Source organism: Eriocheir sinensis, chromosome 18, assembly GCF_024679095.1.
Source record: "Eriocheir sinensis breed Jianghai 21 chromosome 18, ASM2467909v1, whole genome shotgun sequence".
Classification (NCBI taxonomy): domain Eukaryota; kingdom Metazoa; phylum Arthropoda; class Malacostraca; order Decapoda; family Varunidae; genus Eriocheir; species Eriocheir sinensis.
The window spans coordinates 20,046,018-20,062,367 of record NC_066526.1 but is presented as its reverse complement, the minus strand read 5'-3'; the positions used below and the strand labels follow the sequence as shown (position 1 = coordinate 20,062,367).

Below are 16,350 nucleotides of genomic sequence, written 5' to 3'. Positions count from 1 at the left end.
TTCCCCATTTCCTTCTCTTTCCTCTCCTATCTATCCCTGCCTCCCTTTCCTCTCCCTTCCAGCACCCTTCTCTCACCCTTCTACACCCTTTCTTCAGCTTATTCACCCTTCCTCTGCCCCTCCCTGTCCCACCTCCACGCAATTCCTCGACACTCGTTCCAGCAGCGGACAAAAACAAGCCAAAGGAAGTGAAATAAAATGACTATGTGTGTACAAGTTATTGGTCCTGCGTCTCAAGGTGAGGGCGCCTTACCTGTCCACGCCATCAAGGCCAAGGAGAGCGATTTGAGACCCCGCGGGAAGACTCGTTTAGCGGGAGGGAGAAAAATGAGCCTTTCTTTTGTTTTGGTTTGGTTTGGTAACTGTTCTCGATGTCCCGTTTCTTTCGTTTTTCTCTCTGTCTGTCTGTCTATCTATCTGTTTATCTCTCTTTCTATCTCTCCATCTATTTTTCTCCTTTTCTTCATTTATTTTCCTCCTCTTTATCTCCTCTTCCCTCTACTGTCTCCTCCCCTGTTCGTTCTCTCTCTATCTTCCTCTCCCTGCTCCTTTCTCTTCTTTCATCTTGCTCCTTCTCTTCCTCAGCCTCTTTATCTGTCTGTATCTAAATCTCTATTTCTCAATCTATTTCTGCAACTATCTATTTTGCGATCTATCTATATATCAATCTATCTATCTATCTATCTCCCATACACGCGTCCAGCAAACAATGGCAGGAGGAGAGAATACAAAGATCTTTAATATGTAATGACGATTCTTATCATACGCGTCGCTTTTTATATAACTCTTTTAATTAATATGCAGCGCCCGCCCCCTTTTCGTCTCGTCCCGGATGTATTTTTTTTATAGTGACGACGGTGATGAACGAGGCAGGCAGAAAGTAGTCGGGGCAATAAAACTCTCATTATAAACCTTTGTACAGCTAATTAAAGCGTGTAATTGCGATTCTCGGAACTACACCACGCCGAGTAATTGATTCATTAATCTTTAACTTTCATTATAACAGGGAAATTTAAATGGTGTGTCTTCTTTAACGCTCTCTCTCTCTCTCTCTCTCTCTCTCTCTCTCTCTCTCTCTCTCTCTCTCTCTCTCTCTCTCTCTCTCTCTCTCTCTCTCATCTATTTAACTACCCTTTAATTTTCCCTTTCATTTTCACACCAGTCGCTGAGGCGCGTCCAGGTAAGTGATCAGGTAAGGCTCAGTCCCATATTCTTGAACGTATCGGTCTCACATTACGACTAGTTTCCAAGGCCACAGAGAATATTAACAGGGTTTTCATGGGTGGTTTTCCCGTTGAGGACGCAGTAATCGGGTTAAACTACCACTGGGATCACAAAACAGTCCAAGCAAATTTTTTTCTTTTTTTTACATCCCAGCCGGCAATCTTTATAATGGCGCCAGTTATGCTTGACTCGTGCTGCCCCCCGGAACTCATTCTTGACTCACTGGACGGTTTCTTCTAGAGTCCGGGTTGATGGGTGGTCTTCAGGACATCATGTGGGTAGTCTTGGGCCACTCGGCGGTGACTGAAAAATCCCCGGTGGTAGCGTGGGGATTCGAACCGACGTTGCCCATGGCGTAGTGAATGTGAGCCCAGCACGCTAACCACTCAGCCACCGCCTACCCAACGACGAGAGGCAGTTTAAACACGCGAACGAAGGTGCGGATACGTTTATGATCATGGGTTTCAGTTTCCCTTTCTACGACGTTCAGGTTCGCCAGGTAAGTGACGGAACGCAGGTGAGGGAAGGCTTGATAGTTAACCCCGGAGAAACTTTACCTGGTTTGGCTTTTTCTTCTCTTTTTTGTGAGTCGTCGTAAGCTTCCTATTCTTGCGTCACTCTCCCTTTTCTTTCTACCTGTCTCTCTCTTTCTCTCCCTCTCTTCCATCACCCTTTTCTCTCCCCTCCCATCAGCTTAATCTCCCCAATCTCCCCTACCATCACCATAGCCATCTCTCTCTCTCTCTCTCTCTCTCTCTCTCTCTCTCTCTCTCTCTCTCTCTCTCTCTCTCTCTCTCTCTCTCTCTCTCATTGGTATTACTGACTTAAATCCATTGTGACCTTCCTTCATACCATCACACACTGCTCCTTTCCTTTCCTCCTCCTCCTCCTCCTCCTCCTCCTCCTCCTCCTCCTCCTCCTTTTCTCCGTCTCACTGATCAGAAAACTTTTAAAGGCCAACACTTCCTCGTGGGGGTTTTTTTTCTAACGTAACTAAAATAGAATAGAACTACAACAGCTATTTTTTCTTCTATCGTGAAACAGGAAATATAAGTTAAAATAATAAGAATAAGAATAAGTAAAATAAAACTACATTCGATATTCTTATTATTTTCTTCCTTCTCGAACGCCAAACTCCGGGTTAAAACAAACGACAGTCTCGGTCAGTAAAAGGGTTTCACTGCCTTTAAATTTTTCAGAGTGAGGCATTTACGCGAATCTACCGGGTGTGTTTGTTTATTTTATAGCCCCCAGTGTCTCTCTCTCTCTCTCTCTCTCTCTCTCTCTGTCTCTCTCAGTCCTGTTACGATATCAAGTGATGGTTTTCTGTGTCATGTCCCCCCTCTCTCTCTCTCTCTCTCTCTCTCTCTCTCTCTCTCTCTCTCTCTCACACACACACACACACACACACACACACACACACACACACGGGGCTTGGGGTTCAGTTAGGCGTGGAGGAGGAGGTGGAAGGATGTGGAGGAAGAGGAGGAGGAGGAGGAGGTGGAGGAAGGAGGTGAAGGGAGGAGGTGGAGGACGTAAGGTCGAATAACACAAGGTTTGGCTTTACGACACTCGACCTTGAGATTCCTGGGTAGAGTGTGCGCGCGTTGCGTCACTCCGCGCACCGTCACGCTGGAGGAAGGGGAGGGAAGGGAAGGGGAAGGGAGGGGAGAGAAGGAGAGAGAATGGAGGGAAGGGGAGGGAGGGGAGGGGTCGTTTACAGCGCTGAGGTAAGTGTGTGCGTGTATATGTGTGTGTATGTGTGTGTGTGTGTGTGTGTGTGTGTGTGTGTGTGTGTGTGTGTGTGTGTGTGTGTGTGAGAGAGAGAGAGAGAGAGAGAGTTGTTTTGAGTGTCGATTCTGCAACAAGCTCTATCAACCCCCCTCCTCCTCCTCCTCCTCCTCCTCCTGCGGTGTGCCTTCCTGACGTAGGGCGCGGCACGCATACTGACTAGGGTGTCGAGGGAAGAGGCGTGGGGAAGGGGGTGGCGTGGCGTAAGGTGTGGGCGGGGAGGAGACGGAGGAGGAAGAGGAGGAGGAGGAGAAGAGATGGAGACTAAAACTTCACCCTCAACACTCACCCTTACGCAAGACACCTGATGAATAGGGAGACGAGGACGAGGACGAGGATGCGTATAACTAAACCCAGCGGAGTATATGCTAAGGCTATACGCAGATACACCTGTACGCGAAGGGGGCTGGAGTGGCGTATATGCTAGTCAGGGGGAAGGCTTACGCGGGCGACTCCAAGCTTGTTTTCAGCGGAGCACATAAAAAGGTGCGGCCACTACGACACAGCGAGCCTTTCTACTGCAGGGCCCGGCCGAAGAATGCTGACAATAAACCGAACCTGCTACTGAATGCTGCAGGCGGGAGGGGGGCGGGCAGGGAGGGAGGGAGAGAGGCTGGGAGAGGGACATGAGGGTAGGAGGCGAGAGAGGTAAAGATCGGGAAGGAGAGAGAGGAGAGAGTGTGAGAGGAAAGTGAGGGTAGGTTACAGAGGTTGAGGTAAGTGAGAGAAGGGGGAAAGAAGGGAGGCTTGGAGAGGGACATGAGGGTAGGAGGTAAGACGGTTAGTGAGAGAGGTAAAGATCGGGAAGGAGAGAGAGGAGAGAGTGTGAGAGGAAAGTGAGGGTAGGTTACAGAGGTTGAGGTAAGTGAGAGAAGGGGGAAAGAAGGGAGGCTTGGAGAGGAACATGAGGGTAGGAGGCAAGAGGTAAAAGATCGAGAGAGAGGGAGGAAAGGAGGGAGAGGCTTGGAGAGGTAAGTGAGAGGTAAAGATCGAGAGAGAGGGAGGAAAGGAGAGAGACTTGGAGAGGTAAGTGAGAGAAGGAGGAAAGAAGGGAGGCTTGGAGAGGGACATAGGAGGCAAGAGGTAAATGAGAGGTAAAGATCGAGGGAGAGGGAGGAAAGGAGAGAGGCTTGGAGAGCTAGGTGAGAGAAGTATCGAAAGACAGGGAGGAAGGGAGGGATATGAGGGTAGGAGGCATGTTACAGAGGGAGATTTAAGTAAGGTAAGGCTTGTGAGAAGGGAGGAAGGGAAGGGAGGTAGGGAGGGGGACATAAGGGTAGGAGGAAGGTTAAGGAAAGAGAGATTAGCGAGATAGGCAAGAATTGAGAGGCAAAGAGAGAAAGAGAGGGAGGAAGGGAGGGACATAAGGGTAGGAGGCAGGTTAAGGAAAGAGAGGTAAGCGAGGGAGGTAAGAATTGAGAGGCAGAGAGAAAGAGAGGGAGGTAAGCGAGGGAGGTAAGAATTGAGAGGCAGAGAGAAAGAGAGAGAGGAAGGGTAGGAGGCAGGTTACAGAGAAGGAGAGGTAAGTGAAAGGCAAGAAGTAAGGTGTTGGGAAAGTAAGGTAAGCGAGAGAGGTAAGGATCGGGACGTGGATGGATGCTAAGGGAGTTGAGACAGGGGAGAGGTAAACTTTACGACATCGTTGAGGCAGTAAGGTAAGGGAAGGGAAGGGAAGGGGAGGGACGCTGTGTAAGGTAAGACAACGTAAAGTAGATGGGGAGAGTTATGAGGTAGGGAATGAGGTAGGGAGGTGATAGGCGTATAGAGTTTTGGGGAAGGTAAGTTAGGGGAAGGTAAGGAAGATGAAGGGGAAGTTAGGGTAAGGTAAGGAAGATGAAGGAGAGGTTTAAGGTAAGGAAGGGGAGGTGATAGGCGTATAATGTTGGGAAAGGGAAGTTAAGGAAGAGTAGGAAAGGCGTATCGGGTGGGCAAGAGGAAGGGAAGGGCAATGTAAGGTAAAGTAAGGTAAATGAAGAGAATAAGGTAGAGAAGGTGATAGGCGTAGATAGTGTTAGGAAAGGGAGGTAAAGGGAGAGAGAATAGGGAAGGCGTATGAGGTGGGTAAGGTTAGAAGGCGTAAGGAGAGGAGGAGGAGGAGGAGAGCGCAAGAGAGGCGTATGAAGAAGAAGGGGGGGAAAGGAGGCAGAGAATTTAAAAGCGTATGAGGCAGAGGAGGAGGAGGTGAGGAGGAGGAAGGGGGGAGGTCAGGAGGAGGAAGGGGGAGGGGTTGAGGAGGAAGGGGGAGGGGTTGAGGAGGGGGGGAAGGGAGGAAGGGAATGTAAAAGCGTACGAGGTGGAGGAGGAGGTAAGGGGGAAGGGGGGAGGTGATGGGGAAGTGATGGGGGGAGGGAGGTACCGCCACACCTGCTGTCACCTGCTGCTACACACCTGACGTGAGAATCCTGCTGAATGCTGTGCCTCACCCCCCCCCATCCCCTGTCCCATCACCCCTTCCCACCCCTTCTGCTCTTTTGTATCCCATCACTTACCCCTTCAGTATCTTCTATCTCCCTCACCAACCCCTTCTTTACCCCTTCACCTCAACACCCCATCATCCCATCCCCTGTTCCCTCACCCCCTTCCCATCCCATCTGCTCTTTTCTATCCCATCACTTACCCCTTCATCCCCTTCTAACTTCTTCCATTGCCCCTTCATCTTCACACTTTCTACCCCATCAATTGCTCTCTCTCTCAGCCTCTTCCCACCCCCATCATCTGCCCCTTCATTCCCTTCCCACCCCATCACCTTCCCCCTTTATCTCCACAGCTGCCCCTTCATTTCTTTTTCTGTCCCTTCCCACCCCTTCTGCTCATTCATACCCCATCACTAAACCCTCCATCCCCTTCACTGCCCCTTTCCACATCCCATCATCTTCCCTTTCCACCCCATCAACAACACTTTCATACTCTTCTCTTCCCCTTCATCTTCCCATCCCATCATACCTCTTCCCATCCCATCATCACCCCTTTCTCACCCCATCATCTACCCCTTCACCCCTTCACCCTTTTCACCCCATCACTTGAGGCCGTAGCGGAGAGGTAAGAGGTGACAGACTTCCCTCAAGGTCCAGTCCTCCATTCCTCCCTTGCCCAGGTGTTTTCTCTCCATCCCTCCGTCCCTCCATGGTCCCTCCTTTCTCCCACTACGCAGCTCTTGTCTTCCCTCCAGACCCCCCCACACTACGCACCTCCCACTCCCCCCCTACTACGAGTTTCGCCCCCCCCTCGCCTCCACCCCTTCCTCTGCCTCTTCGCCCCGCCCATCGACCTTGAGTGTGACGTCACGCGTACCCACCGGGGGGAAGGGGGGAGGAAGGGGGAAGGGGACGAGAAGAAACCAAAGGAGGAACCACGGAAGGGCATGGAAGGGAAGGGGATGGAAGGGGAGAGGGTATGGAGGGATGGGATGGAAAGGTATGGAAAGGGATGGGAGTTATCGAGGAAGGAAGGGGAAGAGGGGAAGGGAAGATGAAATGAAGGAACAGGAAGGGAGAGAAGGGTATGGAAGGGAAGGGGTAAGCCATCACAGACATCATCAGCAGGTGTGAGTGTGTGTGTGTGTGTGTGTGTGTGTGTGTGTGTGTGTGTGTGTGTGTGTGTGTGTGTGTGTGTGTGTGTGTGTGTGTGTGTCGGAAAACGTCATTCATGTTCACTTTATCGACGCAAGTTTGACGGAAGAGGAAGGAGAGAAAAAAAAAAAGACGGAGGAGGAAAAAGAAAGAAAAGTAAGAAAGGAGGAAAACAAGACAAAAAGAGTAACAAGAGAGAGAGAGAGAGAGAGAGAGAGAGAGAGAGAGAGAGAGAGAGAGAGAGAGAGAGAGAGAGAGAGAGAGAGAGAGAGAGAACAAAAAAACACAGCATAATTAACTTCCAAACGACGACCAGACAACAACAACAACAATAAAACAAAGAGAAAAACTTGGTCTGGTTATGTATTTTATTTTTCTATCTATACTTCTTTTTTTTCTCTTTCTTTCTTTTCTTTCTTTCTTTCTTTCCTCCTGACCATTATTTACTTCCCATGCGTTTCATCCTTCATTTGTTTCCCTTAAAAGAACAAGAAGAAGAACAAGAAGAAGAACAAGAAGAACGAGAAGAACAAGATGAAGAAGAAGAAGAAGAGTACAAATAAAGAGAAGAACAAGAACAAGAGGAACAAGAACAAGAAGAAGAAGACGAGGACGAAGAAGAAGAAGAAAAAGAAGAAGAAGACGAAGAAGACGACGTAGAAGAAGCTCAAGCAGAAGACGAAGAAGAAGAGGAAGACACACACATCGCCCGGAGCCATGCAACGCTCACACCACAACTTTAAAACAGACCTCCACAGCCCTCCACAGACCTCCTCCCTTCCTCCCAAGCTTCCCGTCATTCCTCACAGCCTCCTCACTCTCTCCCCTCTCTCATTCTACGGCCAATCAACATTCCTCATTCCTCTGTAGCCTTACTCACTTTCCCTTCATTCATTCCACGGTGACTCATTCTTCTTCTTCTTCCTCTTCTTCTTTAGTCTTCTTTTACTCATTCTACGGTCACTGAACTTTCCCTCATTCCTTTTCATTCTTCTTTTACTCATTCTTCACCAAAATAAGCTTCCTCATTTCTCTTCAGCCTTCTCCACATTCCCTTCACTTGACTTATTCTTCTTTCTCTTCTTTCTCTTCTTCTTTACACTTCATTTACTCATTCTACGGTTACTCAGCTTTTCTTAGTCTTCCCCAGTCTTGTCTAACTCATTCTACGATCATTCCGCCTTCTCTCATTCTCTATTATCCTTCCTTTACGCATTTTACCAGTCTTTATTCTTCTTCAAATTCCCTTCTTCACTCTTCTTCAGCTTTCTCTAACTCATTCTTCAGCCACTCACTCTTTCCTCATTTCACAATTGTCTTTCTCTCACCTCTCCTTCATTTCTCATTCATTCCCTTTATCCATTCCCTTTCCATTCATTCTATTTATTCTTCTTCAAACTCCCTTCTTCACTCTTCTTCAGCATTCTCTTACTCATTCTTCAGCCACTCTTCCCTCATTCCTCCATGGTCTTTCTCTCACCTCTCCTTCATTTCTCATTCATTCCCTTCTATTCCATTCCTTTTCCATTCATTCTATTCATTCTTTTTTCATTCTTCTTCAGCATTCTCTTACTCATTCTTCAACCACTCACTCTTCCTCTCTCTCCTCTCATCCTTTCCTCATTCATTCCCTTTCCATTCATTCTATTCATTCTTCTTCAAATTCCTTTCTTCATTCTTCTTCATCATTCTCTAACTCATTCCTCAGCCACTCACTCTTCCCTCATTCCTCCATGGTCTTTCTCTCTCTCCTCTCATCCTTTCCTCATTCATTCCCTTTCCATTCATTCTATTCATTCTTCTTCAAATTCCTCTCTTCATTCTTCTTCAGCATTCTCTAACTCATTCCTCAGCCACTCACTCTTCCCTCATTCCTCCACGGTCTTTCTCTCTCTCCTCTCATCCTTTCCTCATTCATTCCCTTTATCCATTCCCTTTCCATTCATTCTTCTTCAAATTCCCTTCATTCTTCTTCATCATTCTCTAACTCATTCCTCAGCCACTCACTCTTCCCTCATTCCTCCACGGTCTTTCTCTCTCTCCTCTCATCCTTTCCTCATTCATTCCCTTTATCCATTCTCCTTTCTATTCATTCTATTCCCTCTATCCTCTATCCACATCCCTCCAGACTTCATTTTTATTCCTTAGTACTCCCTCTAGACTCCTAAACTCTCCTCCTTCTTCTCTCAAGGCCCCCCTTAAAATATTCTCCCTCCCTTTCAGAGTCTTCCACTCAGCTCGTTCCCTTCAGACCCATTTTCCATTTTCCTTTTTTATTTCCTTTTGATTCCCTACCCAAACAAGATACCTCCTCTTCCTCCTCCTCCTTTCTTCCGATCTTCTTTTTCTTCCCTTTTTTCCTTCTTTCCCTTTCCTTCCACTCTACCGCCAGTTCTCTTTTCCTTTCTCTCACTTTCGTCTTTTGTTGCGATCTTCTTTTCTTCCCTTTTCATACTTTTTTATCTTTCTCTTTCTTCTTCCATCGTTCTTTCGACCTCCTTTTCTCTCTCCTCTCTTCTCTTACTTCCTGTCTCTTCTTCTTTCTCCTCCTCCTCCTCCTCCTCTTCCTCCTTTTTCATCTTTCTCCTCTTCACTGCTTTATTCTAAACATATCCCTTCCCTTCCTTTAGTTTTCCTCTTCCTTCTCATTCCTCTCCCTTCTCCTTCTCTCCCTTTTCCAATCTTTTCATTTCCAGTTCCCTTCCACAACATTTTTCCTCCCTCTCTTCCCCTTCTTTTTTCCTCCTCTCTCAACACTCAGCATATCCCTTCCTTTTCTCTCCATTTTCCTTCTCCTTCTGCTCCCTTTCCCCTCTCCTCTCCTCCTACCCTTTCCCTTTTCATTCTCAGTCTCCTTCCACACCGTTTTCCCTCTCTTCTTTTTCCTTTTTTTTTCCTCCACACTCCCTTCTCCCTCCTTCATCTTTATCTTCTTATTCCTCTACCCTTCCTTTCTCTTCCCTTTTCCTTTTCCCTCTCATTCTTCTCCCTTTCCTCTCCTCTCCCTTCCATCTTCCTTCCACAATGCTTTTCCCCTTCTTCTTCTTCTTCTTCTCTCTCTCTCATCCCATTACCCATTCCCTTCTCTCCATTTTCTTCTTCTTCCTCTTCTCCTCTTTTTTCCTCCTCCCTCCACTCCCATCTTACTCCACCTCAGCCACAGCCTCCAGCTCCAGTGACCCTCCTTGCTTACTCTCACATTCCCGGAGGTCAAGGTCGCTAGCACCCCTCGGAGGCCCCCCACGTGACCTCTGACCTCAACCCAACCTCATAAATATCTCGGGGTCATTTTTCATTAGCGGAAAGGTAGGGAGGGAAGGAGGGGGGAGGAGGGGGAAGAGAGAGAGAGAGAGAGAGAGAGAGAGAGAGAGAGAGAGAGAGAGAGAGAGAGAGAGAGAGAGAGAGAGAGAGAGAGAGAGAGAGAGAGAGAGAGAGAGAGAGAGAGAGAGAGAGAGAGAGAGAGAGAGAGAGAGAGAGAGAGAGAGAGAGAGAGAGAGAGATTTACATAGATTTACATAGAAAATCAGACCACACAGACCCCATGGTCCAGACTTGGTGGTCTGTCCTTAAACCTAAGAGAGAGAGAGAGAGAGAGAGAGAGAGAGAGAGAGAGAGAGAGAGAGAGAGAGAGAGAGAGAGAGATACTTATCGTTCACCTGGAGACGGATCAAGACAGCAAAACTTACCTGAAAAGGTAAAAAAATATAATTAAAAGATGAATGCATGAGAGAGAGAGAGAGAGAGAGAGAGAGAGAGAGAGAGAGAGAGAGAGAGAGAGAGAGAGAGAGAGAGAGAGAGAGAGAGAGAGAGAGAGATGATAGAAAAAGTAAGATAGAGATTGACAGACTGACACGTTACGAACAGACAGACAGACAGACAGACAGATTCCAGTGCAATAAGAAAAAGGCTATAAAATATGATTGCTCTTTCGACGTTCAGTAAACACGAGGAAGTTTGTTTGCGTGATGAAACGACATGAAAAGAAAAGAAAAAGAGGGAGAAAAAAAGCTGGAAATGTGAATGAGTTAATTAAAGAAAAAAGAAAAGAAAGGAAGGAAAAGAAGAAAGGAAAAGAAGGAGGAGAAGAAAAGAAAGGAAAGCAAAGAAAATTAAGCAGGTTGATATGAAAAAGGAAAAGAAAAAAGGGAGAAAAAAGCTGGAAATGTGAATGAGTTAATTAAAGAAAAAAAGAAAAGAAAGGAAGGAAAAGAAGAATGGAAAAGAAGGAGGAGAAGAAAAGAAAGGAAAGCAAAGAAAATTAAGCAGGTTGATATGAATAAGATAAAGGAAAAAAGGGAGAAAAAAGCTGGAAATGTGAATAAGTTAATGAAAGAAAAAGAAGAGAAAAGACGAATTGTGAAAAGAAAGTGATGAAAAGGAAGAAAACGACGGTCAGGTAGATATGAAAATAAAAGAAAAAAATGGAGAAAAAGGTTGGAAGTATGAGTCAGTTAATTTAGGAAAAGAGGAAAGCGAGAGAAAAGATGAAAAGGGAAAAAGAAAAGTAAAGAAAATTAAGAAAAAAAGACGAAGCATAGACGGTGAAAGCAGTGCATGAGGAGACAAAAGGACAAAGTGAGAAATTAAAAAGAAAAAAAAAAACGAAAGTATGGAAAGGAAAAATGTAAATAAATGTGGAATAAAGAAAGAAAAGAGAGAGAGAGAGAGAGAGAGAGAGAGAGAGAGAGAGAGAGAGAGAGAGAGAGAGAGAGAGAGAGAGAGAGAGAGAGAAAACAAATTAACTGAGGTGGATTGTAGGAAAAAAGTGGAGCAAAACATGATTAAAAGTACACACACACACACACACACACACACACACACACACACACGTTAAAAGAGCAGAAGGAAGAGGAAGAGGAAGCAGAGGAGGAGGAGGAGGAGGGGGAGGAGCAAAATGATAAAGACAAAGAGGAGAATGATGGAGAGGAGGAGGAGTGTGATGGAGAGGAGGAGGAGGAGGAGGAGGAGGAGGAGGAGGAGGAGGAGGACAAAAAGATGGAGGGTGAAGGCGACAGGGAAGAAAGAGGAAGAAAGGGAAGAGAGAGGAAGGGAGAAGGGAGGAAGGAGAAAGGGAGGAAGAGATGAAGGGGGAGAAAGAAAGGAGGAAGGGAGGCAGTGAGGGAAGGAGGAAGGAAGGAAGAGAGGGAAGTCATGGAAAGAGGAAGGGAGGAAGGAAAGGGGGGGAGGGGAGGGGTCTACAGTCCCTTCAAGAATCTTCGGCCAAAAGAATCTTCGATGAGTGTTGACATCAAGGGTGGAGAGAGAGAGAGAGAGAGAGAGAGAGAGAGAGAGAGAGAGAGAGAGAGAGAGAGAGAGAGAGAGAGAGAGATGGATAATATAGACGACAAGAACGATAAAAAAGAAAACGAGTCATTGAAAACACAAGAGGAATCAGGAAAAACAAAGAAAAATGTAATAATAATAATAATAATAATAATAATAATAATAATAATAATAATAATAATAAAACTAATAATATACTTAATCACCCAATATAAGAGAAACACAGACAACGAACAGAAGAGCATGAGGAAAAAGTAGAAGAAATACAAAAAAAGAAAGAAAGAATAATAAAAACTAATAATAACGAAGGAGGGAAGGGAAAAAAACGATAAAGAAGGGAGAGGAAAAGAACGGAACGAGGAGGAGGGACGAAGAGGAACAATAAAAAGGGGAAGACGGAAGGTAATGGAAGAAGGGCGGCGATAAAGAAGGGAAGGATAAAGAAGAGAATAGGAAGGAGAGAGGAAGGAAAGGAAGAAAAAAAATACGATATCGACGAAGAACAAAAGAAAACTGGGGAGAGAGAGAGAGAGAGAGAGAGAGAGAGAGAGAGAGAGAGAGAGAGAGAGAGAGAGAGAGAGAGAGAGAGAGAGAGAGAGAGAGAGAGAGAGAGAGAGAGAGAGAGAGAGAGAGAAATAATAAAAAAACACTGTGTGTGTGTGTGTGTGTAAGGCCCCGAGGGAAGGAGGTGAACTTCGACCAAAACACACACACACACACACACACACACACACACACACACACACACACACACACACACACACACACACACACATCAGCCTTATCGTTGTGCAAGTTATCCACAAGAGTTCCCTCCCTCCCTCCCTAACTCCCTCACCCCCTCACCCTTCCCTCATTCCCTCACCCCTCTTGACTCCTGACCCTTCACCCTTCACCTTCACCCTGCCTGCCCTTTCCGAGTGTCCTCCCTTAGACGCCCAGCAGGTGCCCTAGACTCTAGAGCCTTACCAAATAGCCCTTGTTTTTTTTTTTTTATGATCTTTTCGCCTTTTGTTGTTATTGTTGTTATCTATTGTTGTTTGTTATTATGTGTGTGTGTTTTCTTGATCGTTTTCCTTTGTTTGATTGCTACGTTCGTGTTTTATTTACTTTTTCGTTTTTTTATTTGTTTTCATTTTTTTAGGCTTTTGTCTTTTAATTATTTCAGTTTTCTGTTAAAGATTGTACGATTTTTTTTTTTTTTTGCTTTTTCATCTATTTTTTTACGTTTTATTTTCATTATTACGTTTTTTCAATATTTTTTCGTTTTTTAATTATTCTTTAAAGCTTTTTTTACCATTCATTACAGTTTCTATTAATGATTACGATTTGTTCAGCTTTTTTTACGTTTTCCTTTAATTGTTACGCTTTTTGATGATTTATATTTTTACTTATTACGCTTTTTTTTTTGTGCTTTTTATCAGTTATTTCCGCTTTTTTTTCTTTCCCTCTGCGTGTCCTTTCTTCCTTCAATGAGATTTCCTGGTTTTAGGGGAAAATGACAGTTTCTTCATCAACATTTCCTTAATCTCTTATTTTTTACATTATACCTTTTTTAATCTAAGAAAACGTCACTTGGCTTCGTAGTTTATTAAGAAAGTTGAGTATTTTTTGTATATTTTCCATTTTCAGTTCCCCAAAGATGTCTAGTCAGCGTCACACACACACACACACACACACACACACACACACACACACACACACACACACACATATACAAACACAGGCAAACATGGAAGCAAACGGTGCTGTCTCATAAAACTCAACCAAGCGAGGAGGGAGAAGAAAAAGAAAAAAAAAAAGAAGGAAATATATTTATGAAAGCTAAAAGCAATATCAGTTTCGGGTTCAAGTTGTCTTCAAGTCTGATCCAGTAAAGTGTTTTGACGTGTGTTTGTTTTTGTGTTTAGACTCTATGGGGAGACCTACTTGGAAGGGTTGACAGGAGGGAAAAGGAAGGGAAGGGGAGGGATGGGGGAAAGGCAAGGGTAGGTGACTGATAAGGGAAAGAAGGGAAGGTAAGGGAAGGGAAGGGAAGGGAAGGGAAGAAAAGGGAAGGGGAAAGAGAGAAGCAAGAGTAAGTATCTAAGATGTGACGGGAAGAGAAGAGAAGGGAAGGGAAGGGAAGGGAAATAAAGGAAAGGAAGCGAAGGGAAGGAAAGGAGAGAGTAGTGAAGGGAAGGGAAGGAAAGGAAGGCAACTGGGAAAGGAAGGAAATGAAAGAAAAGGGAAAGCAAGGGAACTGAAAAGGAAATGAAGGGAAGGGAAGGAAAGAGAAAGAAAGAAAGCAAGGGCAGAGAAACGAACAATGAAGAAAGAAGAAAACGAGGAAAATAAATGTATAAGAAAACTAAGAATGAAGAGAAGGATGGAGGGTAAAGAAGAGAAATGGGATGGAAACGTAACATATGAGGGGAAAGGAGAAGAAAGAGAAGAGGAAAAATCTTGGACAAAAAAGCAGGGAGAAAAAGGATAAAGGAGAGAAAGATGAAGACAGAGGAAGAATGAGGAGGAGGAGGAAGAGGAGAAGAAGCAGAGGGGTGAGATGAGGAAAGTTATAAAAAAGGAAGGGAAGGAAGATGGAGAAGGAAGAAGGACATGGGAGGAGAAGGAGGAGGAGGAGGAGGAGGAAGGGGAAGAGAGGTAACGGGATAAAAAAGGGAAGGGGAGGAAGGGGAGGAAGGGAGAGGTAAGGGAAGGGAAAGGGTCAACAACTGTATTTGGGGTCAGGCTGAGTTATGGGAAGGGGGAGAGAGAGGTCAGAATGGGTCAAAGAATGGGGGAGGGAGGGAGAGAAAGAAAGGGAGAAGAAAAAGGGACGAAGGGAGGTAAAAAGGACAAAGAGAGAGAGAGAGAGAGAGAGAGAGAGAGAGAGAGAGAGAGAGAGAGAGAGAGAGAGAGAGAGAGAGAGAGAGAGAGAGAGAGAGAGAGAGAGAGAGAGAGAGAGAGAGAGAGAGAGAGAGAGAGAGAGAGAGAGAGAGAAGGGGAGTGGGGGGGTTATGGGTTCTCAAATCACCTCTCTTGGGCCACCTGTGAACCGTCAGAACACACATACACACACACACACACACACACACACACACACACACACACATGGGGGCCTCACGATCCATATATGTATTTTACTACGCAATACACACACACACTCACACACACACACACACACACACACACACACACACTACCACCACCACTACTACTACTACTACTACTACTACTACTACTACTACTACCACAATCACCACTAGTTTTCATTCATCCCAACACCTCATTCACCGATTTCCTTTCATCCCGAAGCCACCATACAACTCTATTCAACACCACCGCTAACACCATCATCACCATCACCACCACCACCACCACCACCGCCACTACATTCAATACGGCCGTCAGTTAGGATTCTGTCACGCTAATCCCTAAGAGCCAAACGTCAGTAGTAGTAGTAGTAGTCAGTAGTAGTAGTAGTAGTAGTAGTAGAGGAGGAGAGTTAAAGAGAATATATGAAATGAGAAATGGCAGAGAAAATGTGAAAAAGAAGAAATATGTTAAAAAATGAAAAATAAGAGAAAATTAGATACTTAGAAAAAAAATATGAGATGAAGAAGAAAAGAAAAAGTGGCGAAGGAGAAATATGATTCGAAAATGATAAAGAGAAGAGAAAAAGTGATAAAGAAGACAGAAATATGATAACAAAATGAAAAAGAGAAGATGAAAAGGGGATAAAGAAGAAGAAGGAAGAGTTAGAGCAGAAAAGACAACAACACAGCAACACAAACATCAACAACATCAGCAACACCACATCACCATCATCATCATTATCAGGAGCAACACAAGCAACACCATCCATAACAAAACCAACACCCATAAACAAATAACACACAAACATTAAAACTCTCATTGTTATCCGCTAAATGAGAACTCCAGCGACTATCCTTTGAGGGCGGCGATAAACAAGAGAGAGAGAGCGCCCGGCGACCTCCAGAACAAAACTTAATCACAGCCATTATACTAAAAAAAAAAAGAGCATCGTATTTTGTGATCCAGGAGCCTTATGGGGTGTGAGTTACGTCCCAGAACCGGTTCCGGGTATTCACTTCACCTCGTTAGTTGTTCAGTCGCGCCCAGAAACAAGGTACTCTTCCTCTTCTTCTCCTTCCCCTTCCTCTTCCTCTTCTTCCTCTCCCCCTCCTCCTCCTCCTCCTCCCTCCTTCATCTTCTCTTTTTCATTTTCTGATCATATTTTTTTTTCTTTTTATAACTTTTTCTTTTTTTCATTTTCATATCATCGCATTTCTTTTTAACTCCCCCTCCTCCTCCTTCTCCTCCCTCCTTCATCTTCTCTTTTTCATTTTCTGGTCATGTTCTTTTTTCTTCGTTATCACTTTTTCTCTTCTGTTTTTTTCGTTTTCTTATTATCGCATTTCTTTTTAATTAATCACTCTTTCTTTCCTTTTGTTTTCATTTTCTGATCATATTTCTTTCT

At 44.9% G+C, this 16,350-nt stretch overlaps 1 protein-coding gene across 1 annotated transcript in view; it reads right to left on the bottom strand.

Moving 5' to 3' along the window:
• LOC127000426 (histone-lysine N-methyltransferase SETD1B-like) overlaps window positions 1-3,524 on the bottom strand; it is a 78,358-nt gene extending 74,834 nt beyond the window's left edge. Inside the window, exon 1 of the mRNA XM_050864145.1 lies at window positions 3,305-3,524. The gene's annotated coding sequence lies outside the window, so the exon portion shown is untranslated. The remainder of the gene's footprint in view (window positions 1-3,304) is intronic.
• Between the last annotated feature and the right edge of the window lie 12,826 nt (window positions 3,525-16,350).